This window comes from Aythya marila, assembly GCF_965140915.1.
Source record: "Aythya marila genome assembly, chromosome: 7".
Lineage (NCBI taxonomy): Eukaryota > Metazoa > Chordata > Aves > Anseriformes > Anatidae > Aythya > Aythya marila.
The window spans coordinates 892,378-912,780 of NC_139048.1; positions in this window are offsets into that span (position 1 = coordinate 892,378).

Genomic DNA, 20,403 nt, shown 5'->3' on the forward strand with positions numbered 1-20,403 from the left:
ATACTTAATTTTTAATATATGTCACTGACTTTGCTCCTCTGCTGTGATCCCTGTAGCAACATGAGGCTATTTGACATAGCAAAGCATGCTGAGTCAGAGAATGTCATCCAGTCTTCTTTGGGATCACATGTGAGTGTAATTGTAAATGCTAAATAAGGTTCATTGACCCGTTTAGCACTCAGACTTGTAGATATACAAATATATATTCTTTAGTTAAAGTGTATATATATGTGTATATAGGTGTGCGTGTGACATAAGTGACACCGGCGCTAACCCATTCCATCTCATTTCTCCTTTCCGTACAAGAAGAAAGCTGTTTGTGGTGGTTGCAGCTCTGCTTTACTTTCTGCCTAGGGGTACCCAATACTCCTCACACCCTGGTGCTGCTTTCTGCGTGTAGCGGTGCTCTCTGCTGTCCCGGAGCTGTAACTGCAGCCGGGAGATGTGTCCTGCGGAGCTGCTGCTGGCTGCAGCCAGTGGCCCTGCCCAGAGAGCAGCACGGATTCAGCTCGTCCCCACGTCCCTCCTGGGGCACCGGGATGCTGTTCCCTTTGCGGCAGGGGCCGGTGGGAGGCTGAGCATATTTCCTAGGCTAGCAGTAGTTTGTGGGCAGTACAGAAGTGTGGGATTTTAATTGCTAAAGCAGTAGCACTTTGTGTACTGAACTAATCCAGTTTTCATAGCAAACTGCTTGTAGGTAAAGAAGGCCACATTGTCCATGGGAAGTGGAAAGTTTTTAAGGTCTAAAATTTGCTTCTTAAATTATTTCCTCTGGTTTGGGGGGCAGAGAGAAGGGACAGAATGAGGTTTTCCTGACAGACCCCTGTCCTGGGAAGTGCAGCAGTGGTCAGGCACCTGGACCCACGGTGTGGGAGCTGTTCCCTCCCCTGTCCTTTTCCCAGGAGACCTGGGGGGTAGGTGTGCATTCACAGGGCAGCGGTCTCTGTGCCGGCACCCGGTCTCTCTTGCGTTACAATTTGCTTTTATTTCAGCACGCTAATAAGTGTCAGGACACTGGGTTAGCTGGTGCCAGAGGAATTTAGCTCTAAAACCAGGGGCAGCCCCAGGGCAGGGGCGGGCAGGGGGCAGCTGCCCCGTGAGTCTGCGAACTGCAGATTTCCTTCTCTGTGTCAGCCTGAGATAAAAACCTGTTCCTGCCTGCTCTCCTCTGTAGGTGGCACCGTTTGGTAAGAACCAATGCTCAGATGGGGACGTTTTTTCCTGGTAAGCTTATGTCTTTCCCACAAAGCTGTTGCTGGGCACTAACAAAGCAGTTTCTTTTTGTTGTTTACACGTGATTATGCACAAGGTGACAATGTATGAGGAGCGGTCACTCGGCTTGTTGAGCCCAGATGTGAGGAGGCTGAGGGGAGACCTCATCATGGACCAGTGACAGGACCCGAGGGACCGGCATGGGGCTGGGACAGGGCAGGCTCAGGGAGGCTCAGGCTGTTTAGGGAAGGGTTCTGCACCCAGAGGTGGTCGGGCACTGGGACAGGCTCGCAGGGACGTGGTCATGGCACTGTTTTCCTAGTTGTCTTTGCTCTTGTCTGAAAGTAAAGAGTAAGAATAAAACACTTGCATCTGATAACTTGTAAATTCTGGGCGCTCAGGGTCTTTTTGCTTGCAGACAGTACTAGAAAACGATTGGAATAAGAAAGATCTTTTCAAACTTTTTTTCCACTTTCAATTTTCTTTCGTCTCCACCCTTAGCGTTCTCAATAAAAGCCCCGACTCCCCCCAGCCTGCCAGGAGCCAGGGGGCCGCTGAGCAGAGCCGGGGCTGCCGCTCAGCCCGGCGGCGGCCGCGCGGGGGCACGTTCGCTCCGCAGCAGCTCCGCGGGGCCGGGGCCGGGGCCGGGCGGGGGGCTCCGGGGGGCTCCGGGGGGGCTCCGGGGGGGCTCCGGGGGGGCCCCGGGGGTGCAGAGTTCCCGAGACCCGTCCTCACGGACCGGCCTCCCCGGGTCACGATTCTTCGTCTGTCTTTAAAGTGAAAAGCGTGTAAAAGACGGGGAGATGTCTCCGAATCCAGTTGCCCGCGGAGCCAGCGGGCAGAATGCTGAGCAGGGAAAGGCGTTTTGTATGGAAATGCCCCGCCAGCAGCTAAAGGTTAAGGACTCATGTCTGTGCGCCGCAAGAAGGAATGCGTAATTGCGACCTGCTAATTCAGAAAAATGGGTGATGGATTAGTAACTACGAGACCAAAAGGCATGACAGGGAAGACAGATAACATGGTTGGTGTAAATATGTGTATTTATTTATTTATTTCCCAGGACATCTGCCATTTGTATTCCTTTTTGCCTTCCTGATGCTTCTCGTGTTTCCCTTTTCCACTATGTGTGCTAATCGAGGGCAGCCCCTCACCAGGAGTTATCACATGCTCCGTCTGCAGCAGGGAGAGAGCTGGCGGCTACAGGGGCAGGCTCCAGGTTTCGGTGCCTGGGTGGCCGTAGCTCCTGTTGGATTTGTGCTGCATGCTACGATTTAGGGCCACTGAGATGACAAAGGGGCTGGAGCACCTCTGCTATGAGGAGAGGCTGGGAGAACAGGGCTGTGACATGGCCCTGGCAAAGGCTGCCCAGAGCTTGGGGGGGGCTCCTTGGGGATGTCCCAAAATCACCTGGACATGAGGCTGGGCACCCTGCTTGGGGGTTCTGCTGGGGCAGGGGGGGCTGGAGGCATCCCAAGGTTCCTGCCCACCTCTGCCTGTCTGGGATTCTGTGATTTAGGCAGGCCAGATAATGAAAACCTTTGTAGTGGCATTAGCCATTGGCACAACGTGAGTTTAGACAGCAAGTTGTGAAGTTCCCGGTTTTCAAACTGTAATTTGCAATATTTTTGAGTAATGATATTGAGCCAATTTTGAAGACTTTTTCTCTTACAGAGAAATTAAAATGGAGATTACCATAATATACTGAAATGCTGTCTAGAGAAGCTGCATTTCGAAGCATAAGCCTTCCCTGTGTAGATATGAAATTAAAGCAATAATAAAAGTGTTGAGATTCATTAAATTGATAACACTGCTTTCTCCCTCTGTCATCGCTATCTCAAATCATCTGTGTTTTTATCCTCCTACTCGTAACATGGAAAAACGCTTCTGATTCAAGCTGTCAGGGGGAATGAAGTCACGGATGAGCTGCTCGTCTAAGCACTGGGTGGAGCGGGGAACTGCACCAGGGTCTCCCAGCAGCTGGTGCTGGTGCTGGTTCTGTGCTGGCTGGGGCTGTGCTCCCACCTCACCCACACCGAACTGTGGCAGCGACCTCCCGGAGCAGTTCTCAGCTTCCCTTGCCCTGCCGACCGGTTGTGCCCACGCAAATCTTCCATCCCACGTGCTCAGAGCAGGGAGGAGAGCTAATCCTCTATATTCCCCCTCTTGATCTGCACCTGTGCATGCAGGCAGCAGCATCAAGCCTTCACCCAAGAAGGTCTTGCTGGCTGTTCTGCTAGACCTTGTGGAGATGGCTTAATTTTCATTCATCTCAGAATGGCAATTATCACGGGTTGGGAACAGGTCTGCTAGGACATCCCCTCCTTCTGCTTTAAACATTCTTTCCATTCCATGCAAAATAAAGTAAGTTCTTAACTAAACCTGTAAAATACATATAAAAATAACCCCTGGTCCCCAACTGTGTTTATCAAAATATAGTTTTCACTGGAAAACAAACTTTTATTTTTTATTTTTTAGGTGACATACCTTTATTTTAATATTTGCCAGAATTTCTGGAACATTACAGTTCTTGTAATCCCACAGTGCATTAGATTTTGCAGCTGACTTGGAGTTTGAGGAGAAAGATCTCAGTGGTTCCTGTTTGACTTCTGGAATATTTCTAGAGTAACACAGATATGTTTTCTGCTGCAACATGCAGCAATTCAGTGCCTTAATTCTTTATAGCTTTTTATTTTTTACTGGACACTGAATTATTTTTTCTTCTGTACAAATGGAAACTCCCCTCTTGTTAGTTCTCCTGTTACCACAAAGCCTGAGGGAGTAGGTCACTCTTACTGGCTTCATGCATTGTCTTTCATGGCTCTCCACCATATGCACAGGGTGGAGAAGCCTCACTGAATCCCCAAATACCGTTTTTTGGCACAGCCTGCTGCATTGCCAAGCAAGACACAAGCATGGCGTGGTCCTGTACCCACCGCAGGATAATATGAGATGTGGTTTTCCTGCATTGCCTTGGGAACGCTTGTCGTAATTTTCTCTTGTAGAACAATCTGTTTTCAGATTATTAAATTACGCATCCTAATAAGTTAAAACATTACTAAAAGTTAAATTATTAATAGTTAAAACATCATTAAAATGTTATATCTATGTTTAGCAACCAGTTTTGTGGCTGATACTCCGGGATGGAGATGCTGGCATCACAGTGTCTTGCTGCCATGATCCCTGGTGCCTCTCATCTCACGCTCAGAAACCTCCTTGGTAACACGTGGGAGCAGCAGGCACAGGCAACCACCGTCTGAGGGTGGCTGAGGGTGGGCTGGTGAATTTCTCAGTGTGCTTCATGTATTTATCTTTGTAGCTGAAAACAAGCAGCATTCCCAATCAGCAAACGTCTCAGGATGCTTGGGCACAAGGAGAGGAGGCATAGCACTACTATGGTCTCTTCTGTTTGAGCCCTGCACTGAGGAACATCTCACCTCTGTCTGCACGGCTAGCAGGCAGACAGCCCCGCTTCCATCTTGCACTGCACCAGCTCAGCATCGTTCTTCCAGGCGAGCTGGGCTAAATTGGGTGCTTACTCTTGAAATTAGGTATTGAATGGGAAGTGTCTGATCCTCAGAGATACCGAGGACTTGTTGCTCCTGGTGAAACTGAATGATGGGTTTAGCACTGGGCTTATTCTTAAATGAGACAGGGCCGTGCACTGGTGATTGTCCCCTCAACACTAAATATTGACCTCGTGAATCAATTGGCTGTGAGCATCTCATCCAAATGTGTTTGTCTGGTCAGCACTGAGACCCTGTGGAGCCTTCTTCGTGTGGTGAGTTAACTGCACCTGGAAACGTCCCTTTGTGTTACAGCTGCATCAAAAGGTCTGAGCACCGAGCACTGAGCAGCCGTGTGCCCAGGTTGTCCCGTCTGCCACCTCCCTCCTTAGGTGTCTTCTGTATCTCTTCGTGGGCCTCCATGCACTGCTCTGTAAAATAATTTGTTGTGCATAGCAGGCTATCTCAAGCCTTCCCTGCTGTTAGTGTCTTTTTACATAGAAACCTTTCAGAAGTACACATTTGCATTATTTTTTTTACCTCTGAGACTTTGAGCAATTGCGTGAAACTTGCCCAACTTCTCTCACAGCCGCGTTCAGAAGTTCCCACGTTCCCAGGAGCTGCTCACTGTGCAGCTTGCTCAGGGATGGCTTTATCCTGCACTGAAAACAAACACACAGAAAACAAGAAAGCATTTTACGTTCCACGACTTCTCCCTGGCTGTTCCTGAATTCCCTCAAGGAGCGCCTTGTTCTGCCTGGAGTTAGCATTGTGTTAATTCCCAGTTCAGTATTATTAAGGAGTTTGGCGAGCAGGGCTGGCTGGGATGCTTCCTGAGTTCTGACTTGCTCAGGAGATTTGCTCCTTGCTGGGGAAGGGCTGGGAGCTGTGGCTGACCCCTGGCCCTGAAGGGCAGTTTCTGTCCCTGTGCCCGCTCAAAAAGCAAAGTTTTGGGGCAGTTCTGCAGCACCGGGTCCTGTGGCTCCCCGTCACCTGCTCAGCAAGCACAGCTGGGGACAGACCACAGGTAGGGACAGACCCTCGAGGCGAGGTGTCACCGTGCCTCTTGCCTCACTGCAGCAACGCAGGGCCTCACTGCTCCATCCTGCATGGCCACTAAAGAGCCCTGCTCCAGCTGGGGTAACAACCTGCCAAGCAGCTGGGGTGTTTTTAATATTTGTTCATCACGCTGTAAAAAGCAATAAGAGGAACAACCCAATCGAGGAAAAAACATTTCCTTAAATTATTTTTCTCATTAGTTGTTTACAAAGATATTTCTTATTAAAAAGTGAAGTTTTAAAGCTTGACAAGCTGGTTTTAGCTTTTTAGAATGAAACAGCCAAGGAATGATTAGTCTCTCCCATGCATGTGTAATGAAATATTAATTTGATAAAAGCTTTAATATAGATTTTTGCAGCAGGTTTTTTCCTTCCAGCTTAACATTTTAGCACTGGAAAAGGTTCTCATCTGCCTCCATAGGAGCAGGCTAGAAACTGACTTTCTGCCACTGTGACTGTTTTCTGCCACTTCTTTGGTGTTTATTTATAGGTGGGATTAAGAACATAACAGGAGGGGAAATGTAAGAGGCAAACCAAAAGAGAGAGAATGGGGTGTTAGGTGTGGTACAGCAGAGGTGTCAGACCAAGATGTTGTACCCTGTGTTCTAGGTAGGAAATCCATAAATTCACTCCTGACTTTTTTTTTTTTTTTTTAATTATTATTTTTTTAATTTATTTTTTAACAGAGATGCAGAGAGAATCAGTCTTTCGGGCCATGTACAAGTACTGTTTTAACACTGGCATTATCACTTAAGCTCTTCTTTATCACTTAAGGTCATAAAGCATTAAGCAGTACTGGCCCTGAGTTAGCAAATCCCATACAGGTGTATTATATTAGTATTTTTTAAAGATATAGAAGCTATTTGGAAGGAAACATCGATTCTGTGTAAGAGTTTTCTCTTTACTCAGGTAAACCAGGGCTTTGTGTGGTGTCTGGCACCCTGGCAGCTGAAGGCAGAGCCCACCCTTTTGCTGTATCACAACTAATCATTAATTAGTATGCCTCTGAGGTGGATATGAAAATAACATCAGGCATTTAGATTTTCCCATAAATCTGAGAAAAGGTGGGGCCTCCAGCTGCGGGTTTTGTTGTCTGGTGCATGCGGTCGTAAACAACGTGCCAGGTACTGACTGATGCCTGGAAACTGAGCTGGAGGGGTCGTGGATGCTCTGCTTATTTTTAGTCTGCTGTGAGACTTTAGAAAGAAATCTCTCCAAAGGCTTTTTTTTTTTTTTTTTTTTAAGAAGCTTGTTTGTTTGCTGTTTTTCTGAAGTTCTTTTCTGTATTTGTGTTTAAAATACAGTTAACACAGTGCACAGGTGCAGACTGGGAGGAGAGGCATTACAGCTAGAGAGCTATCATTCAGCTAATGAGACTTTTCCTGCTCGGGAGCAGCACACTGGAGACCTATTATCAGAGAATTTTTTTTGGTATAGATGTTATAATGCTGGCTGTGAAAAGGAGAATTTCCTGTGCAGTTCTGTTAGCTAACAGAACTGCCAAATTACAGGTGTGCAGCACCTGAACAGGGGACACAGGATGGATGGTGATTTGGTGATAGACCTCCCATCTGGATTCCTGATATTTTATCTATTCCAGTTATTTTATTTACTATAGTAAACGTCAAATGTATAGCTAATTATCGTGGTCATTGGTAAATATTGTCCTGTGAACTGCTTAATATCTCTATATACATACACACTAGGAAGTCATTTTCATCAAAATTTTTCAAGTTGTTTGTCCAATCTGATTTTAACCTTGATACTAACTGTAGGTTATACAGTGTACAAGTACCTTTAAAAAACATGTCATTTGATACCACAAGGAGACCGAGTCTCTTAAAAGTGATGAATCCCTCAAATAACACAGGTAGAAACTCCGAGGACCACCCCTGGAGTTGGCCAGTAATTTTGGTCAAAATCTGGGTTTCTGTTTCTCCCATTCCTGATTCTTGTTGAGTATCCAGTTCTCCTTGCTGCAGTGGTTGGGATAAGGAAAACAATTCTGAAACCGAATGTCTTCACGCAGCCGAGTGCTGGGGTGTCCCGGTGACCGCCCTGCTTGCCCGTGCCTTGTCCCCTACCCTCGGGCTGCCCACCTCAGGCTGCGCTGCCGGGTGGTGAGCGTGGGGATGGCAGCAGAATTAATGCAATAAAACTGATGGAACAAGGTACTTCTCTGAACAGATGCCTCTAAGAAAGTAAATCATGCTCTTCAATGATGAAAAATAGTTTTTAAGCCTTAGAAATCAGCTAGTAAGATTGCCTCCAGCCATCTTCTGTTGCACAGCCTTTAGAAGCCCCTATGTTTGTGTTTATGGCGGCTGCAGCTCCCCCAAAAGACAGAATATGATCCCCTTATACATTAGATTCTGCTAAGCTCGTCTTTCTCTCTTCCCACCCTCAAGATTAATTAAAGCAGAGCTATTAACAACAGGCTGGTCGTGTCAACGGAAAAGAGCCCCGGGCACCTGCAGCAGTAACAGCGGGCAGGGGGGGCGAGGAAGGAGCACCCTGCAGGTGAACTTTCCTGGAGTGGGGACAGGAGCCATGCCGGGAGCCGGTGTCCTGGCAATTTCAAGCACAGAGCTTAAAGGCCTGATAGCGATGGGTGATGGCACTTGAAAGCCTCGTGAAAGGCCTGCTGAAAAGTGTAGTTCCATGCTCCCAAGGGCACATCGAGGGGGCAGCTGGCTGCGGGGCTAAACGCCTCCTGCTGCTACTTGGCATTGGGTGGGCTCACAGGGGAGCTTTAATAGAGAAATAGGTGTTTTTGTTTTGCTTAGGTATATAATATCCTGATTGTTATTCACCAACTTACCAGGCATTTTGGAGGAATACGTGCAAGAAAGCAGAGGAATAAAAGCCTTTCCCAGATCCAAGTGGCTGTGGGCACCGTACACAGCACAAAGCCATTTCTGCCATGTCCTGTCTTTCCAGTAATGCGGTTACTTGGCTAATGGATGTTTGCAGACAGCTGTCTTGTTCTTTTCCACTTGTGCTCTCCAGACTGCAGTTCGTGGCCTTTCTGGGAAAAGGATGTGCACAGAAATGTGATATTCCTGTATCCCTTTTTGGCTTTCTCCCAGTGACCTTTGCTAACTCAGGAGGCTGCTGTATCAGATAATGATCAGGTTTTGAAATGGTGTTCCTTAAGAAGGAACTTCTTGTCTCTCGAGTGACTTTTGTTGATTTTCTTCTTTAATCTTCTAGTAATGTTCATTTGTCTCATGTTCATAATTTCATTCTAACATTAGAACTTAGTTGTTAGAGAAAAATTCAACTTGTTGTATTTATCTTTAGAATTCTCCTGATGTGCTAGCACCTGACTGATGCTTTCTTTTTACGGAGTGTTTGTGCAGTGGGGATCTGATTTCTTGATCAGTTCGTTAATTTTCCATGGATGCTGGAGACTTGCAGCCGGTGCAGTGGTTCAGTGTGAGTGCCAGGAGAAGCTTCCCGCTGCCGAGCTGCAGGCACGCTGAGCTGCTGCCCTCCACCAGTCCCGGAGCAGCGGTATTTCCCAGACAAGACAGACAGAATCATGTTAGCCATCAAGATTCAGTAGAGACACAATGTCCAATACTTTACTGCACGCCGAATGTATAATTTTCTTTTTATCTTCCCACTCTGTAAAACTGTCAGTAGTCAACCAAGTTTCTCTAGAATGATTTCTTCTTCTTGATGTTATTTATTGCATGCCATTATGCTGCTTGTTTGATGTTAGAGTTTTTTCTTTTCCTCTTGAAATTTTCTCCAGCTGGGGCATCTCCTGCTGAAACAAATGCCTGAATGTGTTGTCCAAAGGGATGTTGTTGAAAGTAGTGGATCCTGCAGAATTTAAACTCTCTCCAGAAAAAATGTTGAAAAAAAAAATCAAGAAAACAAAACAGTAGCTCATTAGAGCATCTCTTGCTTTGATGGAGATTTCAACCCCTTGGAAATGCAGAAAGGGGAGTCCAGAGTCCTGGTGGGAGCAGGAGTGAAACAGGTTTCACCCCTGTCTGTCCGGAGCTGAGATGGGTGTGTAGCTGGCTGCTGCTTTGTGTCCAGCTCCAGGGACTGTGAAGTAAGGAAGGGGAGGGAATTTGCTCCTTGTGTTTTTTGCTAATGAAGATATATCAGGGTGACCTCAGCCTTACTGGGAATGATCTTCTTTAATTTTTACTTTGACCTTTGGTGAGACCATGGATATCAGCTCTTGCCTGTCCTGAATTTTAATGGTGGCTGTGATATGGGTGTGATGGTGTCCTGGTAGTGTAAAAGCACAGAGCTTAGTGCCCTGAGAGCGATGGGTGGTGCCACCTGCACCTTCCTGCAGCCCGCCGGGTGTCTGTGCTCAGAGCCCCGTAGGCGGGAGCAGGGAAGTTTGCACAGCTGTTTTTGTGGTTCAGGGACCCGTTGGAGAGCTTTGCCATCCTGACTTGCCATTTCAGCCCCATGCTCATAAGGACGGAGCACCGTGCAGCCGTAATGGAAATCATTTTTCTTTCTGAAAGTGGAGTGTGCCAGCCCCGGTGCAATGAAGGTGTCAAAGAGGCACCGTGACTGTGCTGTTACAGGGTGCTGGAGCGCCCCGTGCACCAACAAGGCACTTGTTTTTCCTAACGTTTGTCATAAGTGATATGCAGCAATATGGCTAATTGCTGCAGGATTTGGATAAAGAGTATTTACTAATTGCTAATTAACTACTAATTAACTAATACATGTATGCTTGAAAAAAAAGAGCTCCGTACCAAATCAGTATTTTCATTTCTATTACAAGATTTTTGTTCACATTTAAAAAAAAGCAAAGCACAGATCACAGAATATCACAGAATCACAGTTGAAAGCAACACAACACACAACCACAAACCAAACCCCTAAAGCCCAGGTATTTGTGAAGACACCTTCAGAGTTCTGGAAGAGAAAGGTATCTCCAGGTGTTCTCATTTCCACGTACTTCATGCATCTTCATTTTTCATTAACTCACAAAAACTTGCAGGTGGAGACTGTTTGCCATTCCGGTGTTCTGACATTTCTTCCCATATATCAGGTCTAAGGTAACTATGGGATTTTTTACTTTAATTTTATTTATTTATTTTTGTTAAAGAGACCAAAGCTATTTGATACCTTGTATTTACAAGGTTAATTTACTAATGGCAATATACTGAGTTATCAGTGACTGCTATTCTCCATACAAAAGTCTTAAATTTTCCAAATAATTTTTTTTTTCTTTCCTTTTTTACATATTGATTTCTCTCTTCCTATGTGTTGCATTTGCTTGTTTTTGCCAGAAACCTTCCATTTCTGGTCTTATGCATGAAGAGCTTTCCGGGTTTTATTTATGAAAAGGTTATGTAGGGCTGAAAGGTTGACTGGGGATGTATAGGACAGGAGGAAGTGGCCTCAAGTCACACCAGGGGAGGTTTAGGTTGGAGATCAACAAGAATTTCTTCATGGAGAGGGCAGTCAAGCACTGGGACAGGCTGCCCAGGGAGCATCCTTGTCCCTTGAGGTGTTTAAGAGACGTGTGGATGTGGCACTAAGGGACATGGTTTAGAGGTGGGCTTGTAGTGTTAGGTGATGGCTGGATGTGACAATCTTATGGGTCTTTTCCAACCTAACTGACTCTGTGATCCTATGATTTCTGCCTCTGTCTGCAAGGCAATACCTTTTGAAAGCTGTGCCTCATCCATTTCCAATGCTGAGGAATATTTCTACAAACCTCTCCAAAGCAAACTTTATTTGCACCATGGATAAATTGGGTGAGGCACCAGAGCTGCGCTGCCTGTGACCAAGGGACGAGTTGCTGCAGTGCTGTCACCTCTGCCGGTGTCTCAGCCGGTGTCTCGGGGTAATCTCAGAGAGCAGAGGAGGAGCTGCACTTGGAAATATACCCTGCCTGGGTACAGCTGCTTGGTTGTACACAACCAGGGGATGCAGGCATGGAACCCAAAGCTCCCCTGCGAGCTTCTGACCCGTGAGAGCTGAGCTAAGCATGGCGCATGGCAGCACCGCATCCCCGGGGGCTGGGGGGGCTGCGGCACCGCTGCTGTGCCACGACACCGAGGCTGAGGGGACACCCAGAGGAAGGGCCGGGAGGAAGAAAGGAAGAGTGGGGTGTTTTAACAACCTCAGGGTGGCCCAGGTCTGCTGGGGTGCACGCTGCTGCCCGCCTGTGTCTCTGCGGGGCTCGGTGGCACCACCAGGTACCGCCTGCTGCACGCTGCGCCCTGGGCTCGGCACACAGCACAGCAACACACTTAGCAGCCTGAGTGGTTTTTTTGAGGCTAAAATACCTTTATTTCCTCCCATCCAGGAAGCTCTGAGAAAGCATTTTGAGATGGAGTGGACTGAACAATGCTGGTATTGACAGCACTGGGCCACCCAGCCCAGCACGCCGGCTGTCGGGCTGTTCCTAAGCCACTGCAAATCGGTGCTGCTGTCCTGCAGCCATATGCCCCGTCACAGGACACGGACTGCACCCTCACTGGTCTGTTAAATATGCTTTCCACTAGTGGTTGTGCCTTCTGCAAAAGCACTTTAATGTTTCTATTTACTCCTTCAGAGTCAAAATCAATATTTGTTAGATGCAATTATGAGGAATGATGGATGTGCTGTCAGAGGTACGAGAGTATGAAAAATAGTATTATGGCACAGGCCTGCTCTTAATAAAAGCAGAGAGGAGACACAAACAAGCTGGCCCGAAAAATCCCATCCCAAACCATGTAAACCTGTAATAAACAGGAAGCGTTTCAAGCGTTGGTTTAAATTGGAGTTGATTACCTGTTTCGAGGCACTGATGGCAGATTTACGTAAATAAATCAGCCGGCTGTGTGCTGGCTGTGTGTGCCTCTCCGGGTCTGTGCTGGTAGCCATCCCACGGCCCCCCCGCTCCCCCAGCACAAAGCCTGGCTGCGAGCAGGACCAGGCACTCAAGCGCTCTCATTTTGCTCTGATTTCAGTCTTGGCATCGTTCTGGGCGAGCTGCAGGCTCATGGATTTTCATGACGGCCACGCTTCCTGGGATGGCTCCCAGCCCCTTGGGGCTTTGTCTCTCAGCTCCCCAGGCAGCCTGATGCCAGTGGTCAGGGGGGGCGACTTGTGGGCTGGGAGTTGATTATTTATCCATCCCTCACTCACGGGAAGGATTTAGGAAGCTGCTGTTATTTCTATATATAACCAATGCCTCTTTTCCAGGGGTTGTGTGTTTGTAGTGTGTTTTGCTGATTTTCATAACTAACCCTGTGCATGTAGCTGCATGGATGTAGCTGTAGTATGCCATGAAAGGACAGAAATAGCACTGGATGTTCACGTTACTTGGTCACTTTGCCAAAGGGCAGCAAGTGCGGGAGGAGGACAGCCTGCGAGGTGGTCCTGTGAGGTGGTTCTCCTGCAGGCACAGCCGATGCATGCGGGTCCTGAAACACTCGTGCTGCTTATTTAGCTGATGCTCATAAATGGTGTTTTCTTTTTTCTTTTTATTTTATTTTATTTTATTTTATTTTATTTTATTTTATTTTATTTTATTTTATTTTATTTTATTTTATTTTATTTTATTTTATTTTATTTTATTTTATTATTTTTGTGTGTGTGTGCTCAAAGTTAAACTTTCCACTACAGGGAATTAGCTGGTGAAAAACAAAGGGCATTGATCAGTAGGGATAGGGGATGATATATTTTACAAAAGGTTTTCAGCTACAGTACCTGGAGATAGATCAATATTTTCTATTTGCCTTAGCACTAAGCTTATTTTCCTTCATCACTGAAGAGAAGCTCACTTGCGCCTTCTACCAAAACATTAAACTGCTCTGTCCTCGTAGGCTGTAAGACAAACAGGAGCGCTTCCCAGGGGCTGCTTCATCCTGCAGGGATATGTCAGTCCTTCCGATATGCAGGCGAATTCTCTTTGAGGTGTAAGATACGAAGTAAAAAAAAGACCATAACCATGTGAATACTAACTCATTGTTTACTTTAAAAACTCACAGGATACTTTACTTTAAAATCTCATAGGATATTAAAAGGCAAAAAAAGGAAGCAGTTTTGTACCAGTTATGGGTATGAACAGCTCATGATCTAATACATTAACATGAGCCTCTGGAGCAACTCATATTTGCCCCAAAGCTGCTGGCCCTGTGTCTGGAGTCTGAGGGATGTGAAGCAGCAGCTTGGCATAAAGTACATATTTTGTCAGGAAAATGAGGTAGCCTTGCTTTCATGTCAGTGTGAACCTGGTAAATCTCCTGCATGTCAACACATGTTAAGCATCAGTGAATTTAGTTTTGATATTTATCTAGTAATTGTAAAAGTGCCAAGTTCCCCAAGATGTTTATATCTAACATGTATGAAACCTGGTGATGTGCTGGGTGCATGAGTACCCCCTGCCTATTCCTTTGGACATTCAGTGCCTTTATCCTAACTAAGGACTATGATGAGGACCTAAAGCCATGTGGTTTCAGGATGCTCGATGAACCAAACCCTACGCGGGCTCCCTGGCGGTTGGCTCCCAATGCTGGGTGGCCACCAGAGCACTCGGAGGTGGCCCAGGTACTGCTGCTGTGCCCTGCAGGTCCCTGCACATTGCCTGCGTCTGGCGCAGTGAAGTCATTGCTGGAGCACCCAGCTGGTGTCTGCAGGTGCCTCCTGGTGAGGACGTGGTGCTGGAGGGCTCCTGGCGGGCCTGAAACCTGCAGGGACCTCGCTGGAGTCTGGAACAGCAGCTGCTTGCCCGTCCCCATGGTGCTCACATTCGTCTGCTTTCCTACTTCTGGGGCTGATTAAACCCCCGCATTAGCATTGTGTGATAGTACCCAGAATTTATTTGTATGTAAACCAGGTTTCCAGCTCCCATATCAGCAAGCATTGCAATTTCTTACTCAATTGCGTACATGTTTAGTAAGTAAAAAACAAATCTTTTCACATTTTTGTTTTTGTTCAGCTTCACAGCCTCAGCATATGTAGGTCTTGCAGGATGCTGTTTAGAAGTTTTACAAAATACAAACACACCCATATATATATGTATATATTTCCTGAGGACGGATATTTCCTGATATATGTATATATTTCCTGAGGATGGCTTCTGCCAAACAAAATAAAGGATTTAAATGCTTTTCAATAATATTTGGCTCTTTAAACCTCATTTCAGTTTGGAGGTCTAGATCATCTTCAGGTGCAAAGCATTCACATCGGGTAAATCATTATCTAAAGGCAGGCCTGCAGTAATGACTAATTTCTGAAGCTGCAGACAGTCTGAAGGAAATTGGTAGTGCTTTTTCAGCTGTGTATAAATAGTGACACATTTGTTGTCTCCTCATAAAACTTCATATACTCATAATTACAGCATCAATTCATCATACTTATCATTGTCATCAATCTTTGCCAGCACCAACTGATGCAGACAACTGATGCAAACCTTGCTTGTGAGGTTTTTCTTTTGTATTTTTATTCGAGAACCCTGACAGACTTGTGCTGTTCCACCAATATTATTTCTTTTTCCCTGTTCTTCAGGTTTGGTAGGTTTTCCGTGCCCCTCTGCATCGCTCTGGGCCAGGTTGCCAGCACTGTCGTGTCTGGTGACTGTGTTTTACCAAATGTAAGCTAACCTTGTTTTCTCTGGGTGTGGGTGAGGAGGAGGGCTGGTGGTGAGCACGATGCTGCTGTGCTGGCCCTGCTCGGTACAGGCACTGCGGAGCTGCACTCACACTGACAGCACGTCGCACAGACCCTAATGGAAGGCAACTGCTGGTGTGTTATTTACTATGTTATTCTGCATTAATACGCATTATTTCACCTACTTGAAAATTCAGTTTTCCCTTTCATGACAAAACTTTCAATGTTTTGAGAAGAAAAATCTTCCTATTTGGTTGTACTTATTAAAGCCAAAGTACACTAATGGATCTCTCTGACAAGCTCTATACTACAAAACAGACATACACAGAAACTATTTCAGTATACCTTAGTAATCTGACAATAATAAAGGACTAAAATATCCTGTTTTCAGCAGTTTGCTACCTTCCTTCCCCATGACTTAGGTTGGTGTAATGAACCCCCGAGTCCTCTTGCTGTTCTTAGCAGTGATTGACCTTAATGTTCTGTTCTCCTACACGGTGATTTGTAAATGTTGTGCACAGAAAAACAATTGGAGAGGATAATGTAAACACGATGTAGACATGGATGTAAATGAATCTGCTCCTGATGCATTCACTCACATCTGTGTAACTTCCCTCCCTCTTTAGCTCAGGCTGAATGTCTTCAAGCTGGGGACAGCAATATCTAGATTTTCTGTACTCAGAGATGGGCAGACAGTGGCATATGCTTTAGTCTCATTTTAGCAACAAAGAACAGAGTTTACAAGACAGCTGAGGGTATCTATAGATGCACTCATGTGCTTTACCCAAGAGGACACCCCGTTATTATTATTTCCTTGCTTGACCTTTGAAAGACTGCTGTTTGAATGATTTTTTTTTCTATGTTCAAAACTACCTAGATAGAAAAGGAATTTGTACGTAGTGTCATTGAAAATGAGAATGATATATAAATTTCCTGTTAGTCCTGTATTTTAATTTTACTTTTAGGAATTATTTCAAAATTACAAAATCACAATATAGGCAATATTTCACTTGATAATACCCAAATGAATTAGTGAAGTAGGGCCTTGTTCACTGACTTGATTACTATGAAGCTTTCTCGCCTTACTTCCTTCCACTGATAATGAAGAACCTAATTGGTTTCTGAGGGCTGATGTGCTTTGTTTAACCACAGCTCCAAAGTTAGCTTTGCCTCCCAGACACAGGCAGGTCCTGATCCAGGAGGGTGTGCTTCCTGCAGCTAACGCGCTAGGCTGCCCTAAGGACAGGAGCATGCTGCTGGTGCCAGGAACCTGCAGGATTTGCGTTTGGTAATGGCACAAGTCCTTGCAGCCAGTAGCAAAGTGCTGCCAGGATGCGATGCTTCACGTCCTAAGCTGAGGTGGTGTCCTGGCATGAGGAAGCCCTGGCCTGGCCGGTCACTGCTGTCGCTGCCCTCGGAGAGCCACCCGCCTCCGCTGTGCTCCCGGGGCCTGGAGCGGGAGCACTTCTGCAAGTGTTTCCATGAGAAGTGCCGGGGAAGGGCTAGGTATTACCGTCATCTCTTACCAGTGGGCAAAAATTGCATATAGGCTGATATCTTCATCAATTTGACTAAATTAATCACTGTCAACTAAACCTCTACAGTCTTCAGTAGGCTTCACTCCTTTCACAGGAAGATGGAAAGACAGGTAACAAAAATCATATGCATTCAGACAAGTTTTGCTGGCCCAGATAATGTAGACAGGTCTGTGATGATGTATCTCTCTCTCTTTTTTATCTTTATTTTTTTATTGTTTTATTATTTTTTTAGCTTTTTGTTGACCACAGCCTCTCTGCTTCTGTGCATCCATTACCAAGCTCATGGATATAACTTATGGCAGAAAGCTTTAGCTGCCATGAGCTCCGAAGCCAATGACACAGCCATCATCTGAAACCCTCACACTGCTGCTATCCTGCGGAATGGGGGCACTGGCCATAGAGGACCTACTGCTCCATCTCGCATTGCCTGGAATGTCCCTTAAGGGCTTTGGCCTCGCCACCACCATTCAGAGACAATTGACTTCTCATCTAGGTCCAGGCAACCTTAAAACTGTACATCACAGTCAGGACGGAGGAGAGGAGGATCTCAGGCATGTTTAACATGTGTAAATCAGGGAGAGAGAAACAATGAAATAAAAATAAGAGTTCTATATTGTGCTGTCTCTCATGACCAGAATCCTGTTCTTCAGAGGAGAAAAGATGGAAGAGGAGGTTATGGAGTAATAAAGTTTTCTTTTTAATTAAAAATGCTTGATGTCAGTCATGCCACAGGAACCGAGGCCTCTGTGAGAGAGCTGAGCACTGCACCATAAAATATTGTGTTTTGTGAAAGTGGTAGAGTTGAGTACAAACTACAACAGAGAGAGCAAACTGAATAATGAAAACAGAAAGATGGCATTTCCCCGCGGGGACTGGAAAACAGATGGAGTTTACACGACTCATGAAAACAGAAATATGCAGACTTTGAGCTTGATCCAGCTTCACTGAAGTCACTGAGAGTTTTCTTTTGACTTCAAAAGTGGTAGATCAGGTCCTTTTATGGTTTCTTTACTTTGTTTTGATTTAGAAGAAAACATCTCCTCTGTTGACTGCTCTATATTATTTGCAGAACTACTGAGCATTCATAAGTATCTCTGTGTATGATGTATATGCTATATCCAGGTAGATTTTTCTCTTCTGTTACATATATTAAACAAACAAACAGAAAAGAGGTAGTAATCACAATTTAGGGACTTAACATGTATTGATGCAAAGTGCTTTGTAGTGGTCTCCATTAATAAAGTGATGAGCGTGTGAGGGATGGGACGGCCGTAACACCAACACGCTGCAGGACGGGAGGGATGCCTGTTGGTGTGGTGCTGAGGGAATGAGACCTGTGAGATGGCAAAGAAATGTGCAAAGTTAAAGGAACTGGCTAAAAAATGACAGCTGGGAAAAATGGCCATATCCTGGCAAAACTTCCTTTTCTGCCCTGTGTGATAGATATAAGGAATGTGTCAGCAGGGAATTGAGGAGTGGCTGAATCTGAAAGCCAGGGTCGATGGGTAGAAGGTGAGAGCTCAGGAAAATTGGAAGATCGTGGGCAGGAGCTTAAAAGTTGAATTTCTTTTTTGAGCCATTTTCTTTCTTCTTTCTCCTTCTTATTCAATTTTCTTGCTGGAATTCTTGCTTTCTCTCTTTCTTCCCCACTCTTTCACTTTTTTCTCTTTTTCTTTCTAAAAACACACTTGGTTGCAGTTACTGTTTTACTAATTTTCCTGTATCTTTCCATTGCCCTTTCCCACCAAGCAGTTATTGGTATTTACTACTTTTCCTTTCTACAATAATTCCTCAAATATGTTGCTGCACAGCAATTCCTGAGTCTGCTCAAGTGCGATCAAACGTATGCTGATTGCACTTAACCTTAGAGATCTTCAAGACTGATGGCTTTAATCGATTACTAACAATTGCTAATTGTCTTAATTGTTTTAATTGCAGAAGATTTTTTATCCCACTGCAGACGCCGTCCCCAGGCCCGCAGCCTCCCTGCCAGGCGCCCTGCGAGGTGTCCCCGAGCCCCGCTCCTCTCTCCATCACCTCAGCCCCGTGGCCGTGCCGGCCCTGGGGGGCACACACTGACCCCCCTGGGGCACACGGCACCCAGCAGCCAGCATTCCCAGCACCCAGCCCGGGATCTGGGCTCTTCCACTGGGAGAACTGGGCAGCGGGTGCCTTCAGAGCTGTCTTTGCAGGACGTCGCAGGCTCTGCTTCTCCAGGTTTCTTCGTCTCTATTCTCCTTTACTCCTGTCTCGTTAATGACAACGCGCTTTCTTCTCATATTAACTCCATGCTGTCTGCATTTTACATTCCAAATGATTTTTTTTTTAGCCTTTGCTATGACCTTCTGCAAAGCGCTATCAGAAATTTGGGTTCTCATCAAGAACTAGAGGCAGGCTTCATTAATTTGGTAACAGCTTTCTATTGACCAAGGTGGGGCTGTGATTTCAATCGCCACAGAGACCTGGGAGCCTGACGGCAGGGCAAGGGTGAGTCCCACGGGGGGGAAATGCAAATCTGCTTACTTCTACTCTGCTGTTAATGTTGTGTGATACGGGGCAAGTCATAAAAACTCTCTGCTTGTATTTTCTGGGGCCCAAAATAAAATTATACCATTTTTCACTTTCTGAAGTGATGCAAATAGAGAAATAAATATATAAATGCAAAGTTCATTTTATTACATTTACTCTATTTGTTCCAAAGAAATTGCTCTGTAGAGGAAAGCTATTTTTAAAAACTATTTATTTCAGATGTTATTGCAGACATTCTCTTGCACATCCAATTAAAAATCATGTTTTCTGTAATTTATAACTTAAAAAATCAATTTCATCTACGAGCCTTTTGTGTTTAGTATTTTAGTACAAGGCATGAGACTTTGAAGTAAGGCACAGGTAAACCATAAAATTAGCAGTTGTATTTTCTGAGGGATTGTGGAGTTTTTTCTGTGCTCCACAGGGAAAGCTTCAGCAAACTTGAGGAGGAATAGCTTTGCAAGCGCGTTTGATACAAGGCAGGCTATATTAAAAATAACACTGACGGAAGTACTACATTTGCAGAAGATCTCTTCAAGTTTCTAATCTCAATTATTAATTTAAATTGTGGCACAGTTGGAACTTAGAGAAAACATAAACAACTGAAGTGTGACAGAATCTCAACCCGAAACAAGAAGGCAGCAGCGGCCCCGGCAGGGTGACACCTGGCTGGGCAGGGTCTGTGGGCTGTCACCTCCTGCCCATCCTGGTGAAGGAGTCAGAGCCGGACACATTTCTTAGCAGCAGAGGTGGGATTACAGTGCTGTAAGGCTGGCGTGGGCTCATGACCAGAGTCAGGTTCATGGTCATTAATACCACTCAAGTCTGTCATCTGCAGGCACTGCCGGGGCTTGTGTGGTGCAGGGCAAATTCACTGATCTCCTGCTGCCAGTGCCTTAAAACCAGAAGTTTCTCAGAAATTAGAAGGCTGCTTACCTCGGGTGCACTCTTCTCTGTTGCTCTGTGCGTCCC